The 23,652-nt window shown below is 41.2% G+C and overlaps 1 long non-coding RNA gene across 1 annotated transcript; it reads right to left on the reverse strand.

Annotated features, from left to right (window-relative positions):
* Window positions 1–6,929: 6,929 nt before the first annotated feature.
* Window positions 6,930–15,144, reverse strand: LOC141110071 (uncharacterized). The gene is made up of 2 exons (XR_012236233.1): window positions 15,050–15,144; window positions 6,930–8,011 (listed from the first exon to the last, which is right to left on the reverse strand). It is a non-coding gene; the product is annotated as an uncharacterized lncRNA (long non-coding RNA).
* Window positions 15,145–23,652: the final 8,508 nt, after the last annotated feature.

Genomic DNA, 23,652 nt, shown 5'->3' on the forward strand with positions numbered 1-23,652 from the left:
AATTAGCCGACAGCTGAGTGGCCAGCTCAGAGAAGGAAGGGCTGAGCCCAGCCCTGACAAACGGGCAGGCTGTACTCCAAGCACAGCAAGAAAACTGAGCATTCTGAGATGGATGAGCTTCCATGTCTATCATGGTCAGTTTAAAATAGGAAAGCAGGTGACTGGCAAGATCACCAGGTAATTATCACAAAGTAAGCAATGCAAAAAGAACAGAATACTTTTTTTTAATACAAGTATATGGTACAACAGATAGATATCAGAAACACCAAAAGAAAGCTCTATTTGTGGGTAAAATAGAACGTCAATTTTGTTTGGGTACAGCGCCGTATGACCGCGTAATTGTCAGTTAAAGCGACGCAGTGCCGTCGCAAAAAATGGCCTGGTCATTAAGGGGGCAAATCCTTCCAGGCTGAAGTGGTTAGACATGTAGCTTTTGGTGTGACACTGCATAACTCCTATACTATGTTCTTTCTGAGTTAGAAGCAGATACAAAGGTTGCAAACATAGATTCTTGTGAAATTGTCAGTCATTCTCTGCATAGAAAGGAGGACCCTGAGAAAAAAAAAGCAATACCAAATTGCACTTACAACGGAAAGAATAACAGTTTTTATCTGAGGTTGCAAACAGGCAAGTGTAAATAAGGCTCCTAAAAGGAGAACTCATCTTCTTGTTGGTCATTTAATTGTAAGAGGTGTTTATCAGGAGCAATAAAGGATGAAATATTCCTTTAAATATTGTGTCCTTAGTCTGCCTGTAAGGTAGCGCATCTTCCCCGTGTTTATAACAGTACCACAGCAAAATTACATTTCTAAAGGAAAAATTTTTATTCAAAACTGCTCGCGGCTGTAATGTATTGTCGGATCCAGGCAATTTACATAAAAATCTTTGAAAAAAATGGCATGGGTTCCCCTCCCAGTCCATTACCAGACCCTTTGTGCCTGGCATGGATATTAAGGGGAACCCCGCACCAAAAAAAAAAAATTGTGTGTGTCCCCCTAAAACACCTTGTCCCCATGTTGATGGGGACAAGGGCCTCTTCCCCACAACCCTTGCCCAGGACCCTCCCCATGTTGAGACCATGTAGCCTGGTACGGTTCAGGATGGGGGGGCTCTCTCGTCCCCCCTTTTCCTGCAGCCTGCCAGGTAACGTGCTCAGATAAGGGTCTCGTAAGAATTTCGGGGGGCCCCCAATGCCACTTTTTTAAAATTTTGGCTTGGGGTTCACCTTAAGATCTAGGGGGCTTATCAGAATCTGGAAGCCCCCTTTAACAAGGGGATCCCCAGATCCCGGCCCCCCCTATGTGAATGGGTATTGGTACATTGTACCCCTACACATTCACCCAAAAAAGTGTCAAAAAGTAAAAATGACAGTAGACAGTTTGGGATAATTCCTTTATTAAAAAAAAAAAAAGTCCAGCGATGTCCATTCATCTTCGATCACAGCACTGATGACCCGATAAAAAAAACAAAAAAGGGAAAAACTCCACCTTGATGGGAAGCTCCTGCTGACTGCAGCCTTTTTGCCCTGACAGCTCTTATATAGCTGAGGGCGGGGCCACCCGGTGGCGTAAGTGGGTGATCCCGCCCCTTATGACATCATGTGGCGTCACGTAACACCAGGGGGGATGGGTTTGCCTGTTTACATCACTGCGTGGCCCTGCCCTCAGCTATATAAAAGCTGTCAATGATAAAAGCCCGCAGTCATGGGGAATCCTCCCACTGATGTGGAGTTTTTCCATTCTTTTTGGGGGGTTTTTCTCGGCCCATCGGCACTGTGATCGAAGATGGATGGACATCGCGGGACATATTTTTTTTTGTTTTTTTTTTAATAATGCAATGCTGCCTTTGGCCAATTATGGCTTTCTCAGCAGAGCGCGCTGTGATTGGCCAAAGCATGCAGGTCAGGTGCATGCTTTGGCCAATCATCATACAGCAATTGACTGCGATCTCACAGTGCATTATGGGGAGTTCTGCGGCACTCTAATTTACCGCAAACGCCCCATATGTTTGGTTCGTTTTAGAACAAACGAACAACCGATGTTCAAGTCGAACTTACGTTCGACTCGAACTGCAGGCTCATCCCTAATTTTCAGAATTTGGACTACGATCTTCAACAGTTAGGGTGTACTGTTACATTTTCAGAGGTCTTACCTGTGCATAATGGACAACAAAAGAAAGTACTTTGTATAGGAGAGTTCACTGTTTGGTTAAAGGATTGGTGCAAAGGTGAAGGTTTTGGTTAAGTTAGTCATGATGGCATCAGGCGGTCTGACATTGAGCTGTATAAGAGAGATGGAATTTAGGAGTTTTTGGACATGCATTCAAACTGAGAAGTGGGGGCACAGATGTAATTGACGAGGAGCATTTCTAGTGGTGTACCACAAGGCTCTGTACTGGTTCCTGTTCTATTTAATTTATATGAAAATTATATAATAAAAGGTTTGTTGGGCAAGGTATGTCTTTTTGCTGATAACACAAAGGTGTGTAATAGGTTTGGTATCTCTGGAGGTTTCTGTCCCATGAAACATGATTTGGCATTGCTGGAAGATTGGTCAAAAAAGTGGAAACTGCAGTTCAATGTTTCTAAATGTAAAATAATGCACCTAGGGAAAATGAATCCCCTGAGAGAGTGCAACTTTGGGGGTTTAGTGTTAGCCAGCACTACAGAGGAAAAAGATTTGGGGGTACTTATTTCTTGTTCAGTAGTTTTTATTAAAAAGTTTAACATTACAACGAGTAAACCATAAAATTGTACTCCGGTGAATAAACTGGAATTATGTTTCTCGAAAAGTACAATAAATAAGATGATCTTATGAAATACACAAACCAAATAAAAATAGAAACAAAAAGCAGGAACTATAACAACATCATACATCCTCTTTGTTGCACATATGGGTAACATTGTGGTAGGAAAATGAAAGAAAAGATAACCTCTGTACCCATATTTCAAAATGATTGCAAAATAAGCAAACAGTGTGACCAGGCAGTGGGAAAAGCAAATAGAATTTTAGGATGCATCACTAGAGGGATCACCTGCAGAAGGATGGAGGTTCTAATTCCCCTATATAGATCTATAGTGAGACCTCATTTAGAATATGGTGTCCAGTTCTGGAGAGCTCACTTACAGAAAGATAAGATAGAATGAGTCCAGAGAAGGGTAACAAAAATGGTGATAGGACTGGAGGATAAAACATATCAGGAGCGACTTCAGGAACTTAATATGTACAGTTTGGAGGAAAGGAGGGAAAGGGGAGACATGATTGAAGCCTTTAAATACATCAAGGTGGTGAATAAGGTTCAGGAGGACAGTTTTTTCGATATGAAAACAAAATCAAGAACATGGGGACATGACCTCAAACTACCTGGAGGGAAGTTCAAAACTAATCTTAGAAAGTATTATTTTACTGAAAGGGTAGTTGATGCTTAGAATAAAATTCCAACAGAGGTAGCGAGACAGTCAACAGTAAATGGCTTCAAACATGCTTGGGACAAACATAGATCCATACTCAGACAAAAAAGCTAACAAACAAACAAATACAAAAAAAAACCCAAAACGGCAGACTCAATGGACTTCTCCGTCTTTTTTCTGCTGTTGCTTTTCTATGTTTCCATTTCTTAAAGGGAAACATTAAAAATACAAAAACATTTCAATTACATGCTTGGGGAATGCTTTAAAGCTGTGTGCGGGTTTACAGAACATTACAATTCTCACAGACATCATCAGCAAAACTGTATTGTGGCAGAACATAAATTGTTTGTGTAATAATTTTTTTTTCTGAGGTAAACTTGTGTAAACTTGTGTAATAATTTAGTTTACCTTTACATTATTCCCTGTCTTTCAAACAGCAGTAGCAACCCAATATGACTGATTTACTCTAATGAAAAAAATATTTATTAGGTAATATTTACAAAGACAATTGATTTTTTTGTAGCAGTAATTGAACAGTAGAAGTAACAAGACTTTATACCTAAAACTAAGGTATATATGTTGAAAAAAACTTTGAAAAAAAAAGAAAAAAAGCTAAAATGATCAACTTACAAATACATACAAATTGTCAGTGGCAAAACAAGTCAAATAGCTTGTGATCCTCTTTTTGGTACCACACTGTATTGTGTACAAAGTGTAACAAGATGTCAACCCAGAATGCACCAAACACCTCCAAAGCACCAACCCACATTCCAGGGATGAGGCAGTTGTTATGCACAACTCAAAACATAACAGTGCTATGTTTCAGAGACAGCGGACATATGCCACAGTGGCTGGAGAGTATTTAAGAAGATTAATTTGGGCCTGGGGCATCAATCTTCAATTTTATTCAATTTTTGTTACTGAAATAACAATTAGAGTGTGTTTTTTCAAACAGCAGCCATAAATATTGTATAGACTCGCTGTACAGTATGCAAGCATTTGTACTTGACCCATATGTTAGAGAAAGAAATGAGGCATAGGTTATTGTGAAAAAAATGTCCTTTAATGTCAAGACAGGGAACTTTAGCAGCTGCAGATGACAAGCTACTCTGTGTCTGGGAGACAAAGAAGGAAGATAGTGGAGGCTTGGTTAGCCACTCCACCACCTTTTCCATGTGCTCTGGCTGTAAAGAATATCTACTGCCAGAAAAGAAAGGCACACATGCCAAAGGCGTAACTAGAACAGGGTCCCGGTGCAAGAAAGCATAAAGAGCCCCCTGACCCTGGCAGAGGCCCTTTCTTCTGAACCCGGGGCCCTCAATCTCCATCTCCAATCTCCAGAATGAATGCACAGGAATAGCTCTGTATAGAGCTTCCCATTCATTCGCAAACTGAAGCATAGTAAACCCAGTTTATGAATGGACACATTGATTGCGATACCGATCATTTACTGTGTTCATTCAGAAAAGGATGGGGGGAGGTGTAACAAGAAGGGGCAGGAGGGGGGTGTGATAAGAGGGGGTGCTGCGAAAGGAGGGGGCACTGTGAAAGGAGGGGGTCAGTGTGACAAGAAGGATCAGTGTGACAGAAGAGGGGCGGTATAACAGGGGGGGCAGTGTGATAAGAGGAGGGCAGTGTGATGGGGGGGCAGTATGATGGCGGATATTGTGATAAGAGGGGGGCAGTGTGACAGAAGAAGGGTACCTGGGAAGTGTGACAGGAGGGGGGGCAGTGTGACAAGAGGGGGCAGTGTAAAAGGTGGGGGCAGTGTGACAGGGGGGGTATTGTGACAAGGGGGCAGTGTGACAGGTGGGGGGGCGGTGTGACAGGTGGGGGCAGTGCAATGGGGGCAGTGTGATAAGAGATGCATTGTTACAGTAGGACACATGTTAGGCTCACTCAGGTGTCGAGCTTACCTTGCCCGGCAGGAGAAGAGTAGCGGCAAGCAGCAGGAGCTGGCAGTCTTGGCAATTGATGACTTTAAAAAACACCTAGCACCAGGCTGGATGGGAGGGGTGGTGGGGGCAATGGCATATAGCGGAACCGATGCCCTGCATTTTTCTCCTGCAGCCACTGAATGTCTGCTTCTCCTCCTCTCACCCCTCATAGCTGCATGGTAAAAAAAAATTAAACTCCCACAAAAAAAAGGAAGGGGTTCAGCAGTAACACAGCAACATAACTTGCCACAAAAAAGAAAGAAAATTAGTTCTAAAAAGGACCATTTTGATCAAATTGCACTAATATATTGTACTATATATAACACTGTGCACCACAACCATTAGAAATCGTGTGGCCCCATACAGCCTGCCTGACATGATCCCCCCACTGATTTACAGTCCCTAGTTATCCCATCATCCATGGTTCCCAGCAAATAAATAAAAGTTCCCCAGGACCTATCAGTTCAGCAGCAGGGGCCATAGATAGAGAGGAGAGTATTTACTCTTTTTTGGGAGTAATCCTCCGGACAAATTAAAGTTCCAGCCTGCTTCAGCAGGTTTACATAGAAGAGGCTGGAACTTTAATTCAAGTGTTTAGAGCCACAGTGTGAATGATTTTTCTGCCTGCCGAAAATGAGCAAATGGTTCCCTCTCTGTCCACGGTCCCTGCTGCTGAACTAATGGGGCTTGGTGAACTTTTATTTTATAGTTGGGAACCATGACCCCAAATGTATTTAAAGGGTCCCCTCTCTTCCCCTGGAACCCCTGCTGAACTGATGGGGTTGGGCCCAGTACAGGAGGGCCAGCTCTACCTTCTACTGTCAGCTGTCCCTCATGCTAAATTCTCAACACACTGACAGAGGGTTGCTGAAAGAGCAGCTTTTTATAGTGTGTGAGCTGGGCCTTTGGACAAAACTATCAGTGACCAAAGTCTTGCACGTGCAAGATCTTTACCAATGATGATTGTTTGCAATGTATTATGGGACATTCATTGGAATCATTCCCACCAAACATCCAGAAAGTTTGGATTTAATCTGAACAATGAATGTTTGGTCCAAACTTGAGCTCGGACTTTACACAAAACTTATTCTTATTCTTTATCTATTATGAAGGATATTTAATTACTAATACCATTATTTCTGTTTGCTTTTCCTTATTTATTATTCACAAGGATTTTAAAAGTATTGTTTTACATTAACCCCTTTTGTGTTCTCTTATTTATGTCTGTGCTTTGATACTTCTCTGCTTCTTAAAAATTTTATTAGATGTGTCTCAAAAATAAAAACTTGACTTTTTTTTTTTTAATTGAGGCTTTGGTTTAGGATAATTGCTTTATATCCACAATTCCAATGACATTCAAGTTACCTCCACGGCTGGTATAGGTATATTTTCAGTGAGTATCAATAACACCTATATCTTCTTAGGGTTCATGGTCTGCTTTAGGAAGTTTTTTTTAAAAATGGCTTCTGTTGTTGTTGAAAGGAATTGTACACCTTGAAGACCACCCTGGGTTATGCAGGCAGACCACCGGGACCCTCAGATCCGTGAGAGACCAAATGTGACACGGGAAACAGGCTTGAGTGTGTGTTCATAAGATCTCTGACTTTTATTGAATACAACAGTAGTATATATACCAGTAAAAATACATGTCCAGGGGTTTTACAAAACTTACACTCAGTACTTTCTTATCAAGAGTTAGGCTACTTGACTAGATAAGAATAAATAGCTAATGAATTGCTGACACAAATTCGGCTTAACCACAATATCTCATAGGGTGTGGTTCTATGCAAACTTTAAAGCTGATTATGGTAAAACTCACACACAGGAAAAGTTCACTTCTACTTTATGTGAATGCAAGAGAATCTAAGATGGAGTCAATTGTTTATTCTATTACAATCCCCTCTTAAGTCATTAAAAATTACTTACTTAAAACACCAGTCAGGGGAATGACTTCTACCCATTGTTGGAAAAGTAACGATGTTGCTTACATATAAACTTGATATGTTGGTTAAAACAACGGGAGGAGTTCCATTTAAAAAAAGGATGATATTTAAAGGTACAGCCATAAGGGGAATACGGGCTGTGCTAGGATGCAGTTTACTACATATCCAATATTTCTCATACCCTGATTTCTGGGCATAATTATATTTGTATTTCAGTAGCAACATTTTGTCTGTAAAACTATCAATTTTAACTCCTTCATTATCTGATTGTGTATCTCTCTTGTGTCTGGTATGTGTATTATCAATGGTGTTATTGGGTGACACACATATGCTTTTAAGGGCTCCCAAGTCCTCAGGATGATAAATACAACTAGTTATTATCCATGTAGGTAGGAACACTATCAGAGAGATTAGGAGCAGGAGGCAAAATGTCTTGCCAGAAGTCTGTGGTGCAATAAGCGAGGTCATCTTTTTCAGAGTCTTGACCACCTGCTTCACTCACTGGTCGAGGATTTGTACAACCTGCTTCACCTCTCTGTGCTTTATCTTGCTTCTTAGGTGTTTGGTTCACCTTCTTGACAAGACTGGCATGAATCCATGATTGCGGTACGTGTGACTGCGATCACAGTGGTCGGGGGTCTGAACGGGGACTCTTGCTTCTTATTACAATTCAGCTGTTGGACCACCACTATGTCTCCTACCTGGAAAGGGTGTGTAGGTTCCTGTGAAGAGAAAGGAGAGGTGCGAGCAACATTTCTTTCAACTCTGCCCAGAGTTCCAATGAGTTTCCTAATATAGTCTCCCTGTAATTCTTCTAGGTCCCCTTTTTCTAACATAAGTGGTTGTCTGGCCCATGGGGTGGGAAATGGCCTACCCATAAGGACCTCAAATGGAGAATATCCTGTTTTCTTAGAGGGGGTCATTCTTTTTTCAGCCAAAACTGCTGATAGGACTTTCTGCCACTTATTATATGTGCCTCCTGTTGCTTTTCTTATTTTATCTTTAATGGTTCTGTTCATTCTCTCAACAATACCTGAACTTTTCGGGTGGTAAGGTATATGAAATTTTCAATCATTTTTAAGTGCTTTCACTAAATCTTGGCACACTTTTGAAATAAAGGCAGGACCATTATCAGAATTTATTTGGAGCAGGCATCCCCATCTAGGGATAATTTCCTGCATGAGGATTTTTTCAACTGTTTGTGCATCTTTTTTGTGGTTACAAATGCTTCTGTCCATCTGGAAAACATGTCTACTATCACAAGTAAATATTCCTGTCTTTTACCTAATTTAGGCATATGGGTGAAGTCAATCTGTAAATGTGTAAAAGGTGTGGATGGATATGTAAGGTGTTCATGTTTTGCCTTGTGTGGAATTCTTGGGTTGTTTTGGATGCATGTGATGCATCTGGCAACATATGATTTGACCAAAGAGGGAAGACCAGGGATAAAGAGTTCATTAACCAATAATTCACATGTGACCTGCCAGTCTCTGTGCCCTACCCCATGATACTGAGAAATAAATAAAGGTGCACTAGCTACAGGTATACATGGTCTCCCCTCTTGACAGACAAGTCAGTATCTGGGCTTTTATGCACTCCTGCAATATTCCATTGTTTAATATCTGTGTCTGTAGCATATGTCTGAAGAACTGACAAGTTTTGGTCTAAGAGGGGCATTTCAGGTGCAAGTGATGGCATTTATATGGTAGCTTCTTGTTTAGAAGCTGCTTCCTTTGCTGCTTTATCAGCTAAGGCATTTGCTTTTGAAACATCATCATCATGGCTATAGAGCGAGGCAATTTTATCTCTTCCAAAAGGCTGGACACTAATGTTGAATGTGAAATTGATTTGCCATCTGCTACTATGTACCCTCTTTTTAACCAGATAATACCAAAATCATGGCATACACTGAATGCGTATTTGGAATCAGTATAAATGTTCACAACTTGTCCTTCAAAGAGCTGGCATGCTCTTGTAAGGGCAATCAGTTCTGCAGCCTGTGCTGATTGAATTGGGACTGGGTTTGCTTCGAGCACTACATCAGGCAACTGGACTACAGCATATCCTTCATGATATGTGTTGTCATATGGTCTAGAACAAGAACCATCAACAAAAACATTTTGTGCCCCAGGGATTGCAGTGGAAGACATATCTGCATGTGGAGATGTGTCCTGGTGGATTATTTCAGTGCACTACTCATGTTGAGGAACTCTCTCATCCTCTTCTCCTTTTAAACCTAGTATTGCATTTAAGATCGGGGCTGGGCCTGAAGTAGGTGAAGCATATTTTATTTTGAGATTTGGATTTGAGAGGAGAATAACCTCGTATCCGCTCAATCTTTGGGCTGACATATGTTGGGTATGAATATTTTTCAACGAAATGAATACATTATAAGTATGTAAGGTGGTTGGATGTCCTAGAGTAAAACAAGTAGCCATTTCTACTACCACAGCACAGGATGCCAAATCTCTTAAACACACTGGCATGGCCTGTACTGACATTGGCACCACTCTTGAAAAAAATGCAATAGGGCAGAGTTTTCCTCCGTGTTCCTGCGCTAGGACTCTCATCATTGTTTTACAATTGTCCCTGGCAAACATGTGAAACATCTTGCCATAATTGGGCAATCCGAGGCCAGAGGCCGTTTCCATTGCTGTCTTAACCACTTGCTGACCGCCGCACGACGATGTACGTCCAAACTTTGAAGGGGTATATCGTTGTTATGGCAGCAGCCAGCTGCCATAACAACGTGCGGTGGCCGGCTTTCAGATAAAAGTGGTCCCTGCAGCAGATTCACCACAAGATCACTTTTATCGGTGGCGGGAGAGGGGCCCCCCCTCCCACCGCGATCCGGTGCTCTCCGCCGCTTACCGGAGCCGTCGGTAGTGGCAGAGACGATCGCATCCTTCTCCGTGCTGTGACTGGAGACGAGTGAGGCTAAGATGGCGCCCACTCATCTCCATGACACTGCTGGGCGGAAGCGACGTCAAAACGTCACTTCCATCCACGCCTCTTAAAGGCACATTTTTTCAAATGTCATTTTTTTAAATTACTTTTTTTTTTTTTTATTGCATTTTAGTCTAAATATGAGATCTGAGGTCTTTTTGACCCCAGATCTCATATTTAAGAGGTCCTGTCATGCTTTTTTCTATTACAAGGGATGTTTACATTCCTTGTAATAGGAATAAAAGTGACACAATTTTTTTTTTTAAAACAGTGTAAAAATAAATAAAATAATGTAAAATAAATAATAAAAATAAATAAAAAAAAAAAAAAAACCCCGTCCCGATGAGCTCACACGCAGAAGCGAACGCATACGCGAGTAGCGCCCGCATATGAAAACGGTGGTCAAACCACACGTGTGAGGTATCGTTGTGACCGGTAGAGCAAGAGCAATAATTCTAGCCCTAGACCTCCTCTGTACTGCAAAATATGCAACCTGTAGAATTTTTTAAACGTCGCCTATGGAGATTTTTGAGGGTAAAAGTTTGACCCCATTCCACGAGCGGGCGCAATTTTGAAGCGTGACACGTTGGGCATCAATTTACTTGGCGTAACATTATCTTTATAAAACCAAATAAGTGCGCTCATAATCTGTATGCAAATCTGATCATATTGAAACAAATAGAGTAAAGTTAATTACATATGCATAAATCAAAGTGCCATGGATAAAATATCCCAAATGAAATGTGCACTAATGTGCAAAAACACATGTATATAAACGGCTCGAGTGTATCAAGCACTAAATAAGTGATCGCATTAGTATATCACTAAACAAGCCAAACTTATCAATAGTGAGAAAACGTGAAAAATAGTGAATATAATCCATAGACTGAATGACAGAAGAAAAATTCCATGAGTATATGTCCACTTCATGAAAGTAGGAGAAGGCATCCACGATCCATCAGGTCATCACCCACATAGATGAATGGAGAAGAGAGGAATGTATAGATGAGATTCTCAGCAGATCCAAAAATATTAAAGGTGGACCCTTACCCTAAATGGTGGACCTCCCTATTAGCAAGGTCTTATGCCGCGTACACACGGTCGGACTTTTCGTCTACAAAAGTCCAACGGACGCTGACGGACTAAAGCTGGCTGGTAATCCGATCGTGTGTGGGCTTCTCCGGACTTTCAACTGACTTTTTCAGCCTCAAATCCGACGGACTTTAGATTTGAAACATGCTTCAAATCTTTCCGACGGACTCGAGTCCGGTCGAAAAATCCGCTCGTCTGTATGCTAGTCCGACGGACAAAAACCCACGCTAGGGCAGCTATTGGCTACTGGCTATCAACTTCCTTATTTTAGTCCGGTGTACGTCATCACGTAAGAATTCGACGGACTTTTGTGTGATCGTGTGTAGGCAAGTCTGTTCGTTAGAAAGTCCGCCGCAAGTCCGTCGAAAGTCCGTCGAAAGTCTGTCGGACAGGCTGTCGGACTTTTGTAGCTGAAAAGTCCGACCGTGTGTACGCCCCATTACATGTGAGCAGATTGAGCCCTCTGTGGGGACCGTGGAGTATGGCATCCAACACAGCTGATGTATCCAGCGTCTCCGACCTGGCGTGTTCCAAATCGTCCGCCTATCAGGTGCGATGTTGGTGTCTCAGGACGGATTGCGGCTCTCAGTACTCCGGGATGTCACTATCACTGCACTCTACTGTAGAGTGCAGTGATAGTGACATCCCGGAGTACTGAGAGCCGCAATCCGTCCTGAGACACCAACATCGCACCTGATAGGCGGACTGCATCGGATGGTATGGAAGTAAGGAGTGATGGCACATCAGGTACTATAGGTGCTATGGGCACTACAAGATTATTTATGGCCCTAAGGTCTTGAACAAACCTATAACTGCCATCCTGCTTTTTGACTGGATTTAAAGGAGTGTTGTAAGGTGAAATTGTTTCCTTTAAAATTCCTTGTTTAAGGAAATGTTCCATCATGGGAGCAATTCCGTCCTCATTTTATTTTGACAAAGGGTATTGTTTGTGGTATATGGGTTATGCCCAAGGTTTGAAGGTGGCTTTGTATGGGGTACAGGAGACCCATGGCCAAAGACCCATCTGACCAGGCATTTTGTAAATCTTTTGGGAATTTTTCTGTTGGTACTTCATTACTTAGGGCCAAAATGGGCACGATGGGGACCTTGTTTGAATAGACAGTAAGGCCGCCACTTGGGGACATTATTATCTTCATACCCAATTTTCCCAGCAAGCCAAGAGATTCACTGGACAATTTGGTATGATCCTAAAACTGTGATAGATTATTACAGACCCATGTTCATCATCTACAATCGTGAGGGGAGGTGTTTTGTAGGTCTTGGTGAGAATTCCATTAATTCCAATTGAAGGCTCAGCATTTGTGGTCTCACCTCTATAATAATCTTGGCTAAAAGTACTCCGGGTCGCCCCGGTGTCAAGAAGAAACAGGATCGGTAACCCATTTACACGTAGGGTCACTAGAGGTTGGTCACCAAAGGTGTGAGACACAAGAGGAAATGCTGGGATATCACCTTCTGGCAGCTTCATTGTTGTTTCGGTTGGGTCCACTGGATTGGAAACCTTGGGCCAGGAGCTGGTTGATGCTGGGATCTTTGAGGACCAGGATTGGTATTATTCAAGGGCTGTTGATTATATGGGTCATAAATCTCATAAGGACATTGATTCCTCCAGTGATCTTCAGCTCCACAATTGAAGCATCTGGTTCTGGAGGGAGGGGGGCCTTGGGAAAAACTTCTCCCTCGTCCTCTCCCTCTGCCTCTTCCTCTACCCCTTCCTGCCTCCCATTCCCAGAATTATCCTGGGGTCTCATATCCTGTTGAGTTGAATCCCCTTGAAGAAGAGCACCTGTAGCTTTATCCTTCAGTATATCAAAAGCAACTTGCTGTGTCCTTTTCAGTCAGTGCTTTCTGAAAGTCCCCTAATGATTTTGTGGACCAATCAGAAATCATCTGCTTTACCATTAAACCATGTTGTGGTTTAAGTTGCTAATGAAAGTCTGGATCATCAAACTATGCATGTTTGGCAGTGTGGATAATCCAGCCTCCTGAGTCCATACATCCATGAATCTTTTCCAAAATTCTAACACACTTCCTCCAGATTTCTGTTTACAAGCTATGGCAGTGGGGAGGGAGGTTCTATCTTTAAAGGCAATTTTAAATTCTGTTTCTAATTGGGTCCACATTATGGTCCTTCCAGCTGATGTATTTAAGTTATATTGATCTGCACGGACAGCATTGCCCTGTATATCATTAATACTGGAAATCTTTGTCCAATCAAAAGCAGATGTATGTCCGATAACCCCTTTCAACAATCAACCGCATATCTTCTTGTGTATAGTTTCTGCCATTACAAGCTTTTTTCAAATAACTCAATGTAGCGGATGACGATTGAGTGGGTTTAGGACAATGTTTAATTATTCGATTGATGCCCTCAATGTCTATCACCTTTTTAAGCATATCATTAGCTATAGTCAAAAAGGAGCATGCATGCTGACACCATGTACATCTGCATCCATCCCATATTTCTTTCCACTCCTTGTTCTATCGGGAATTCATGCATTTAAAATAGCTGCCCCAATTTTCTTTGTAGTTTCTATCATATTAAAATCATCTTCCTCATCTTCCTTTACTACTATAACAGTAGGGAGGATTGAGGGGATTGGGTAGTTGATGTGTGGCCCCCTGTTGCTCCTTCTGAGGTGCTATCACTATGCTCAGAATCTTGTGATGCTTGTCTTTTTGGGGTGGTGGGTGCCTGTGTGGTTTGTACCGCTAGCTGTTGTGTCTGTGGAAGTGCTTGTTGTTGTGGCAGAGCCTGTCGGGCCCCTGGTGGAGGGGGTCTTTGGTGGGTGGCATGATATCCAGCAAAAAGATCTATCTCATCCTTGCTGAGGCTAGGATCGATCTGACTGGCATAAGGTGGTGAGGATACATAAGAGAAAGGCAATGGTGGAGCCGTGGGATCGGGTCTCTTGACCTAAGATTTCTTCTTATGTTTAAAATCATACTTTTCATTAGTTAAACATTTCTTTGCTTTTTATTCTGTTTCTTATTATCCATCTGAAACCAGTATGGGGCAAATGTAAGCCAATTTTCCCCTCCCTCTTTCATGTATTTCATATTCCACTGAGGGTCTCCTGAAAACTATGGGAAAGCCTTCATGTCACCAAGACATAAATCTTTCACCATATCCATACGAAATTCATCATTATCTCCATCTCGGGCAAGGGATCACTACTATGCATAGTTTCAGTCCACCCTGCTAAATTTGACACCCAAGGATTTATAAATTCATAATCAGTACCACAAACCCAAGCGACATAATCCTTACAAATTTCCCCAGGGTTAGGAGGAGGTGGAGCCTCTTTACCATGTTTTTGACCCATATTAAAGTGAACGAGAGGCTGTCTTACCTAACAGCTTCTTCCACACAACAAATTATCTTATACTTTTATGTGACAGAAAGACAAAGCAAACAGAGGTTTGGGTCACAGTGGTAATTACCTCATAAACTCTCTCTCCTTCCCAAAAGGAGTTACAGTACTATTTTGTCTAATATTAATGAATCCTTTCTCTCTAGGACTCAGGTCTCCCAAAGACCTTTCAAAATGTTAATGAATCCTCTCTCTAGGACTCAGGTCTCCCAAAGACCTTTAAGGCGTGGTATGTCTCCTTTCTATATAATTTTTAAAGGACTAAATCTTTATCGGAGCTGAGGCAAGAAAAATAATTAGTCAAAATAAAACAAATGTTTTACTTACCAAGGATGCTTGCTTTTCCGGGATGAGCCCCCAATTTCTGAAAGGAATTGTACACCTTGAAGCCCACCCTGGTTTATGCAGGCAGACCACCGGGACCCTTGGATCCGAGAGAAACCAAATGATACACGGGAAACAGGCTTAAGTGTGTGTTCATAAGATCTCTGACTTTTATTGAATACAATGGTAGCATATATACCAGTAAAAATACACGTCTAAGGGTTTTACAAAACTTACACTCAGTACTTTCTTATCAAGAGTTAGGCTGCTTGACTAGATAAAAATAAATAGCTAATGAATTGCTGACACAAATTCGGCTTAACCACAATATATTATAGGGTGTGGTTCTATGCAAACTTTTAAGCTGATTATGGTAAAACTCACACACACGAAAAGTTCACTTCTACTTTATGTGAATGCAAGAGAATCTAAGATGGAGTCAGTTGTTTATACATTCTATTACAGTTGTCACTTGGTATTTAGCAAGCTCTCATCACACTTGGCAATTTCTAAGTGGATTTCCCTTAGCTGGGTCACTCTGAACTGCTCTGTCGTGCAGACCTGGAGTGAGTGCATTGGAGAAGTACACAGTATATGTTTTCACTATTGACAATGCCGAAACCCCAGGTTCTCTCCAACCATATTTAAATCAATAAAATTCTTTACCAAGGTTTCTGGCATTGTAGCACTGAGGATGTCTTTGTTGACTTGTTGCATAGTGACAATCTCTGTGACCTCCTGTGCTTTTATTTTCTTGACATATGGATAATAGACAATAGCCATGTCTTTCTGCTGCAGAAATATTAACATTTTGGAAATGAGTGTGAAGCCTGCCAAATTCTTCCTTAAGAAGTTATGCATGTGTAGGCACCATATGCCTAGTGTAGTGATTACCCCCGAAGGGGCTGCTGGATTTTCCCAAGTTCTTTCTAATTCAGTGCAGAGGCAGCCTGGCACAGAAAAAACAGTTCACTCACTCCTACTCAGAAAACAGTCTAGGGGATGTCTTTTTGAGGTTTATTGCTGTAGAACAGAAGGAGAACAATGAGTATTGGGATACTTCCAAACGCTTGAGTGCCAATTTAAGCCAAGGACACTTTTCTCTATGGCAGCAGTGCAGTCACTATGTTCACAGCTGAAGATCATGAACAAATGGGTTTCAGTGCAGTTTAAGGTGGAGTGGAACAGCCTAAAACCTTACAGAACTACCCACACACCTGAGAGAGAGATCCAGAATTTGAGGGTTCTGTCCATAGCTCAGTAGCATAGTCCAGCAGCTAGTCATGGATGGCTCTAGGGGCAAGCAGTGCTCTGAAGCGTCAGCAGTCTATCCTCAGGTGGGTAGGACCAGGCACCTACCAACTCTGTCTGGCCAACCTCCAGCCTATTTATCCTCTTCTCTGACCGCCTACTGGGCATACCTCCCCAGGGACTGGTCAGAGGGTAGTAAATATTAAAGCTGAGGATTTGTATCCTCCCGACCCAAGCAATCAATCCAGCATCTTGTGGAACCACAGCCAAAGCAGAAAATTTAATTCCTCTGACTACAGAGTGAGCCAAAAACTACATTTCCATTGCAACCTAACTAGGAGGGTGCTACACTAGCATAAATTGAAACTTTAGCCACCCTCCTGGTTCAACTAATGAGAATCAACCTTTGGACTTCTTCCCTTCTGGACCTCAGAGATTTTGCAAGTAAACTAGGTAATAGGGTCACTTTCCCTCTTGTAGTGGTCAATGAACTTCCTCCTCAGCACATCCATGAAGCCAATGTCCCTGTAGATTTACTCCAACACCAAAATGATCAGATTAAAGGAGTCTCTGGCATCAGTAAGGGCATATTATATTCCCATGTAGATTTCCCCTTAAATTGTGAACAAAGCCAGGTTTTGAAGATTTTATAGTGCCTTGTAAGACTGAATAGTGCTATAAATGCATAATATGCCAAATTGATATATAGTTAATATAGATAAATATTTCAGCATTCATCACATCAGGTTCTTCTATGCATCCAAATATAAAATCTGAAAAATTTAGAAGTATAGTGTGTCTCACCTGTTGTCAGTCTACAGAATTGTTCAGATAAGTGTGCACTAGCAGTAGTCATGGGCAGAGTTCTGGGTTCAGGTCTATGGTGATGCACCACCAGAGGTCCAGTTTATTTTGTGGCATTGAGAAGACATTGGACATCAATGGAAATTCAACACATTGATAAACAGGCCTGCAAGCCTGTGCATTCCATGAGCTTAGTGCAAAGCAGAGGAAATTCCCTATTGAATTGAAAAATGTTGATGGTCACTTCAATAGTTGACACTTGTGCAAATTATGACTGTGGCCACCCCCTAAACCCTAAACCAAGAACATGCTGATGTATATCGCTTATGCATAATAAGAGAAGCTAAAACTTCCATTTCATCATAGCAGTTGAGTTATTCTATTGTTCTATTGTGTAAGACCTGCCCAGCAATGATAGACTAAGGAGGAGAAGTGGTCACAAACAGAAGCTAGAATTTAAATGTGGACCTTGTTCAGAAAGACGCCTCAAGAAGAGATGATAATGCATATACTACAGTAACTTAATACAGGTTCCATTTGTTCTACTAACATCTGACTAACGACTGATGTGACTGTATAATATATATATATATATATATATATATATATATATATATATATATATATATATATATATACGTGTGTGTGTAAAGCGCTGCGTAAATTGATGGCGCTATACAAGTACCTGAAATAATAATAATAATAAAATAATTTGGTTGCTATAGGTTACTTCAATTTTTACATTAGCATGACTGCATTACATTACTGATACTGAATAATCCTTAAAAGGTTTTAAAATGTTTCAATTTATTCAGTCTATTAAAAATCTGAAAAGACTGAGTCACCTGATTATTCCACTTTTTCACAGTGGAACAATATTTTTTTTCTGCTGAACTACAGACAAAAGACCTCAGCTACTTAGAAAAGCGGCAGTATGGAAATTATTCATCTCTGTTACCGGCCCCACAAAGCAGTATGCATATATATAATTAACCTTTGTCATTAATAACAATGGTAACTTTTCAAATAGCATGTGTTAGCACTGGTTCTACCCTTTAAATATACTATTCTAACTTTTTGTGAAAAGCAGTCTTAGAAAAGACACAGTAGCTGGAGCTAAAAGTTACAGAATGATACTTGTGTGACTAAGGCTATTATTATCCATCTACAGAAAACTGACATATTCTGTAGGGTTTTAAAGAGAACCTTGCAGCTATGGCAACAGGCTTTACTACAGAAGAGCTTACAATCTAAACTCCCTACAGAAGTCAGCTGAACAGACACACACAGGGTTTTCTTCCAGCTGTTTCCCTTCCCAATCCGGCCTATTTTATTGTGCCACTTAAGAGCATAAATCTTGACTATACAGGTTTGTTCATATTATATACCAAAAATTTATTGTAGGTATTGTAGCGCTACCTCTGTATGAACTGCTGGTTAGGATGGGTCCTCTGTTCTTTGCCTCAACCTTCTCAAGAACCTCAGCCCCACCAACGCACCAGGGTGAGCGAACAAACATACAATATCACAGGAATTCATTGAAAGTAATACTTATTACCCAATAGTAGTGCTATATCAAAGAAAACAGGTACCAAACCAGGTAGTAAAGGCAAACTCAATATATTGTCACCCAATATGATTGGTAACTAGGCAAGCATAAAATGGATTAACAATGATATTAACACACTTTAGCGTACAAAGTGATTAACAATAGGGATTAGGCATAAGATGACATTTGATGTCCAGATTGGCATAAACAGTAGCAAGGTCACCTCGAGTGCAGTGGTGAGCAGTATTAAAATGTATTCTACCAAGTGCTGGAACTATACTGCCAGTGCACTGTCCAAAAAAAAAAAAGAGGATGGTAACGATACGGCAGGGGAACAAAAGGGGCTTGCAGAGTAATTGTTATTGAAGGTGATACAATAATATATCAATTTATAACAAGTTAATGGTACATATGTAATCTCTACTAACCATTTGCCGGTATACCATTCCGTTCCACACGTCCCACATCTCAGAGCAGCTCTGGAAGCAAAACACTCACACTCAAGAGTATGTTGAATGTTTTTACTTAGTTTTCGTTCCGTATTTTTCTGTCTTATATTGGGTATGTAACAGGATGTTACAGTATCCTGTTTTTATCCTAAACACGTCATATTCTATATATCATGAACAATATAACCATACATAACAGGAAAAAGTACTTTACAATAATAGTCAGCAAGAAACAACAATAGGCCTATATGTAAAGGAAACAGATGTGTATAAACCAGGAAAACTAATATAATAACAATAGAATTTTAACTTAAAGCATAACCCTAACAGAAGGGGCACACCTTTGAAATGTTCTTCTGCTGGTTATCGTAGGAGCCCTTTAAGAGCGTTGGTGCACTTAAGACAGTCCCAGTTAACCTGCATGTAGTATAGGTACAGTAAAGTCTCGGCACAGGTGCAAGATAGATGTTGTTCAGATGTGGTAAAGGTTTGGTATAATGTGGTAAAAGATTAGTAATGGGGGGCATATTAGGTTTGGAAAAAGTGTAATATAGAGGGAAGAATGGGTGCGGTATGTATTGGCTAAACTTGTGGCTTAGGCCCTGTTAGCAGTATCAGTAATGGGTGGAAAGCCCTTTCACCAGTCCCTGGGATGCTGCAGTTACCTCTCGCTGTAGAAGGTGGGCCCCAAAAGCCTCTGGTTGATCAGCATTGGTAAGTAGAGGGTGAGTGGATGCTCTAGTCTCCCTCTGGCAGCTATGCAGGTACTGTTATGTGGGTGATGTTGCGCTGCTCCCAGGTGTCCTCTTTCCCAGCCTCAAGCTCGGATCTCTGCTGGTATGGGCTCCTGCTGGCAGGCGAATATCCAGACAGAGGTGTTCTCGCTCTAACTCCCTTGTGCTAAGAGAAAGAACTTTCCTGGGCTGTTTAATAAAAATTGTGTCTCCGCTTCTCCTACTGCACAATGCCTATTGGGATCTGTAGTGTAAGGAGTCCATTTATCCCATTATATGGCTGCCACCTCACACTACAACTCCCAGGATGCTCAACGTTCTGCATAAAAGTCTATGGGCTTGATTGGCTTTAACTCTCCCCCTGTTGACCAGAAGAGAATGGTGCAGCATAACATCAGTATCTCAGTAGAGGGAGAGAAGAATAAAAGGCAATATCTCCTTCTCTATATAAAGAAACGTGATTTTGCGCTAACCATACAAAAATAAATAAATAAATAAATAAAAAAATTGTGCTGCTGCTCGTGTTAGTCCATAAATACAAAAGACCCAAAAAATAAATAGTAAATAGTGTAACCAGCGCACATCATATCTTAGTGTGTATTAAATATAAGTGATCCCGATAGTTATGACTACTATTGGTATACCACACTTAAAGCCATTTCAATCCGGCCAAAAACTCATGAAAAACGTTATTACTATAGACATATATTTAAAAAAAATCGTGAAATTGACTTATTTTTCTATATTAGGAACATTTAAATCCTATACTCACACCACGTGTTCAACAGTGAAACAAAACATGTGTTATTAATTACAATGTTACTTATGAAAATCAATCCGCAACAATGTAGTGAGCACCCTGAAACATATGTTGCTAGTAACAATGTTACTTGTGACTATCAATTCGCAACAATGTGGTGAACACCATACATATCCAAATTAGTGCTAAAAATGTTTATCAGTGGGACACTTATTCCCCTTGAACATCTTAGATGTAGAAACAATGATCAGTTCTTGATGGAAATATGCTAGGTTGATATTAGCACCAATCTTCTTTATAGAAAGAGACACACCGATATTCCTCCTTTTCACAAATATGGTAAAAAAGGCCGCTTACCGGATCAGATGGATCTCAGGTTAGTGAGATCAGATGAGCATGTTGCATTAGTCTGCCGGCCTTAGATTATCACCTGGGCGTTTTCCTGGGAGATTTCCTCAGCCACTGTGCTCCAATTCACAGGCAGATCTGGGCGTTTTCCTGGGAGATTTCCTCAGCCACTGCGCTCCAATACACAGGCAGATCTATCCTCACAGATACAATGTATCCGGTTTCAAAATATTAGTTCATCCATACAGAAGATACACCTCAGTGGGAATAAAACGAAAAGGGCTCCATAGTGCAAATGTGTTTTATAGATTTATTCAAAATCTTTAAAGTGACTGTGAAAAAGATTTTGAATAAATCTATAAAACACATTTGCACTATGGAGCCCTTTTCGTTTTAATCCCACTGAGGTGTATCTTCTGTATGGATGAACTAATATTTTGAAACCGGATACATTGTATCAGTGAGGATAGATCTGCCTGTGTATTGGAGCGCAGTGGCTGAGGAAATCTCCCAGGAAAACGCCCAGATCTGCCTGTGAATTGGAGCACAGTGGCTGAGGAAATCTCCCAGGAAAACGCCCAGGTGATAATCTAAGGCCGGCAGGCTAATGCAACATGCTCATCTGATCTCACTAACCTGAGATCCATCTGATCCGGTAAGCGGCCTTTTTTACCATATTTGTGAAAAGGAGGAATATCGGTGTGTCTCTTTCTATAAAGAAGATTGGTGCTAATATCAACCTAGCATATTTCCATCAAGGACTGATCATTGTTTCTACATCTAAGATGTTCAAGGGGAATAAGTGTCCCACTGATAAACATTTTTAGCACTAATTTGGATATGTATGGTGTTCACCACATTGTTGCGAATTGATAGTCACAAGTAACATTGTTACTAGCAACATATGTTTCAGGGTGCTCACTACATTGTTGCGGATTGATTTTCATAAGTAACATTGTAATTAATAACACATGTTTTGTTTCACTGTTGAACACGTGGTGTGAGTATAGGATTTAAATGTTTCTAATATAGAAAAATAAGTCAATTTCACGATTTTTTTTAAATATATGTCTATAGTAATAACGTTTTTCATGAGTTTTTGGCCGGATTGAAATGGCTTTAAGTGTGGTATACCAACAGTAGTCAATATCTCCTTCTCAATATTGCTGTAGCCCAGCACCTGAATACAGCATTCTGAAAAAACAATCACATTTCATCCATTTATGGCCAGCTTAAATTTTAGTTCACCTTCACCTTTTACAAAAAAATTAAAGTTTAACTAACTCTGCACATCCTCTTCCACTCCCCTTGTTCCTGCTATATTTCCCTGAGCTTTCAGCACCCCCGAAGCTGGCCCAGCAGCCCAGTGATTTGAAATCCCAGCTATTCTCCCTCCATGCAGTGTTTCCGGGATGGACGAGATTGAATGTTTCTGTGAAGGTGAACCAACCCTTTAACCGCTACCGGCTTGCCGGCCGTCATATGAAGGACGTCCTGGACTTTGAGTCAGAGAAGGGATCCGCTGGCCCTGGATGCTGACCATAGAGATTTCCGGCAGACCAGATGGTCCCCGGAGTCTCTATGATCGTTCAGAGGCCGGGCGCGATGTTATGACATCACGGCCGGCCTCTGCATTCAAACAAATGGTGCCGTCGCGGCTGGGAAGCCAAGATCGTTTTTTTAAATTTTTTAATTTCAGGCTTCCCTGCCTAGAGGTGAGATGTGGGGTCTTATTGACCCCATATCTCACTGTAAAGAGGACTTGTCAGAAAGGAGATATACTTACCCAAACCTCCAATCCTCCCAGCACAATCCTCCCAGACAGATAACACCCCCACTCTGGTCCAGCGGGCTTGGACTGTGGACTGTTCCCGATGTCATAAAGCCCACAGCAGGCTCTATAGACCAGGAACAGTCCACCAATGCATTGTGGGGAAGAGCTGGTTTCTGGTGGAATGAAAGATCGGGTGAGTATAAGCTTACGCCTCACCCCTAGACAAAACGAGCAGCTGATAACTGCAATGTGGGCACAGCCACACTGCAAGGTAAAACCATTTTTTTTTTGCCCGCAGTTGGGCTTTAAGTCTATAATATATAGGAATGGTGTTACTCTTACTATTTACAGCAGCTAAACATTTCTACTTACCATTTTTCTTACCATGAAAATGTCCCTATCTATAATTAGGAGTCAACAAGTATGAATTCCCATATCAGACTGGCAAAGATCAATTGAAACATTGCCTTAAAAATTAAAGGTTTGTAGCGCTACCCCCTGCAGGAGCCACTGAAAATCTCGGGTCCTCTGACCTCTCTAGCTCTAAGTGAGGCCTTACCCGACTGACACCACAAAAATACCTTGTCTGGAAACTCCCAGCAGACAGACAGAGATTGCACACACCGCTCCTTAAAAAAGATAAGCAGACTGTATTGGCAGATTAAAAATTATATATATGACAGAGCAGGTTGGTACATCAACATCAATGCACATAAACACAACAAAAACAAATACAACGCATCCAACAGAGGTATCACTAAGGTCAAACCCAGCATGTACTGCAGTACTAGGAGCATAAACAATAGCCCTACAAATGAGAGAATATGCCTTAAGTGAACAAGAAGAGATATAAAGAGATGTGACAGGCTAAGTCACTTGAGGGCTCTCAGACAAGGGGGGCTAAGCTTAGGCCTTGAAATCTGAATTCCTTAACAGC

This window comes from Aquarana catesbeiana, linkage group LG10 (assembly GCF_042186555.1).
Source record: "Aquarana catesbeiana isolate 2022-GZ linkage group LG10, ASM4218655v1, whole genome shotgun sequence".
Taxonomy (NCBI): domain Eukaryota; kingdom Metazoa; phylum Chordata; class Amphibia; order Anura; family Ranidae; genus Aquarana; species Aquarana catesbeiana.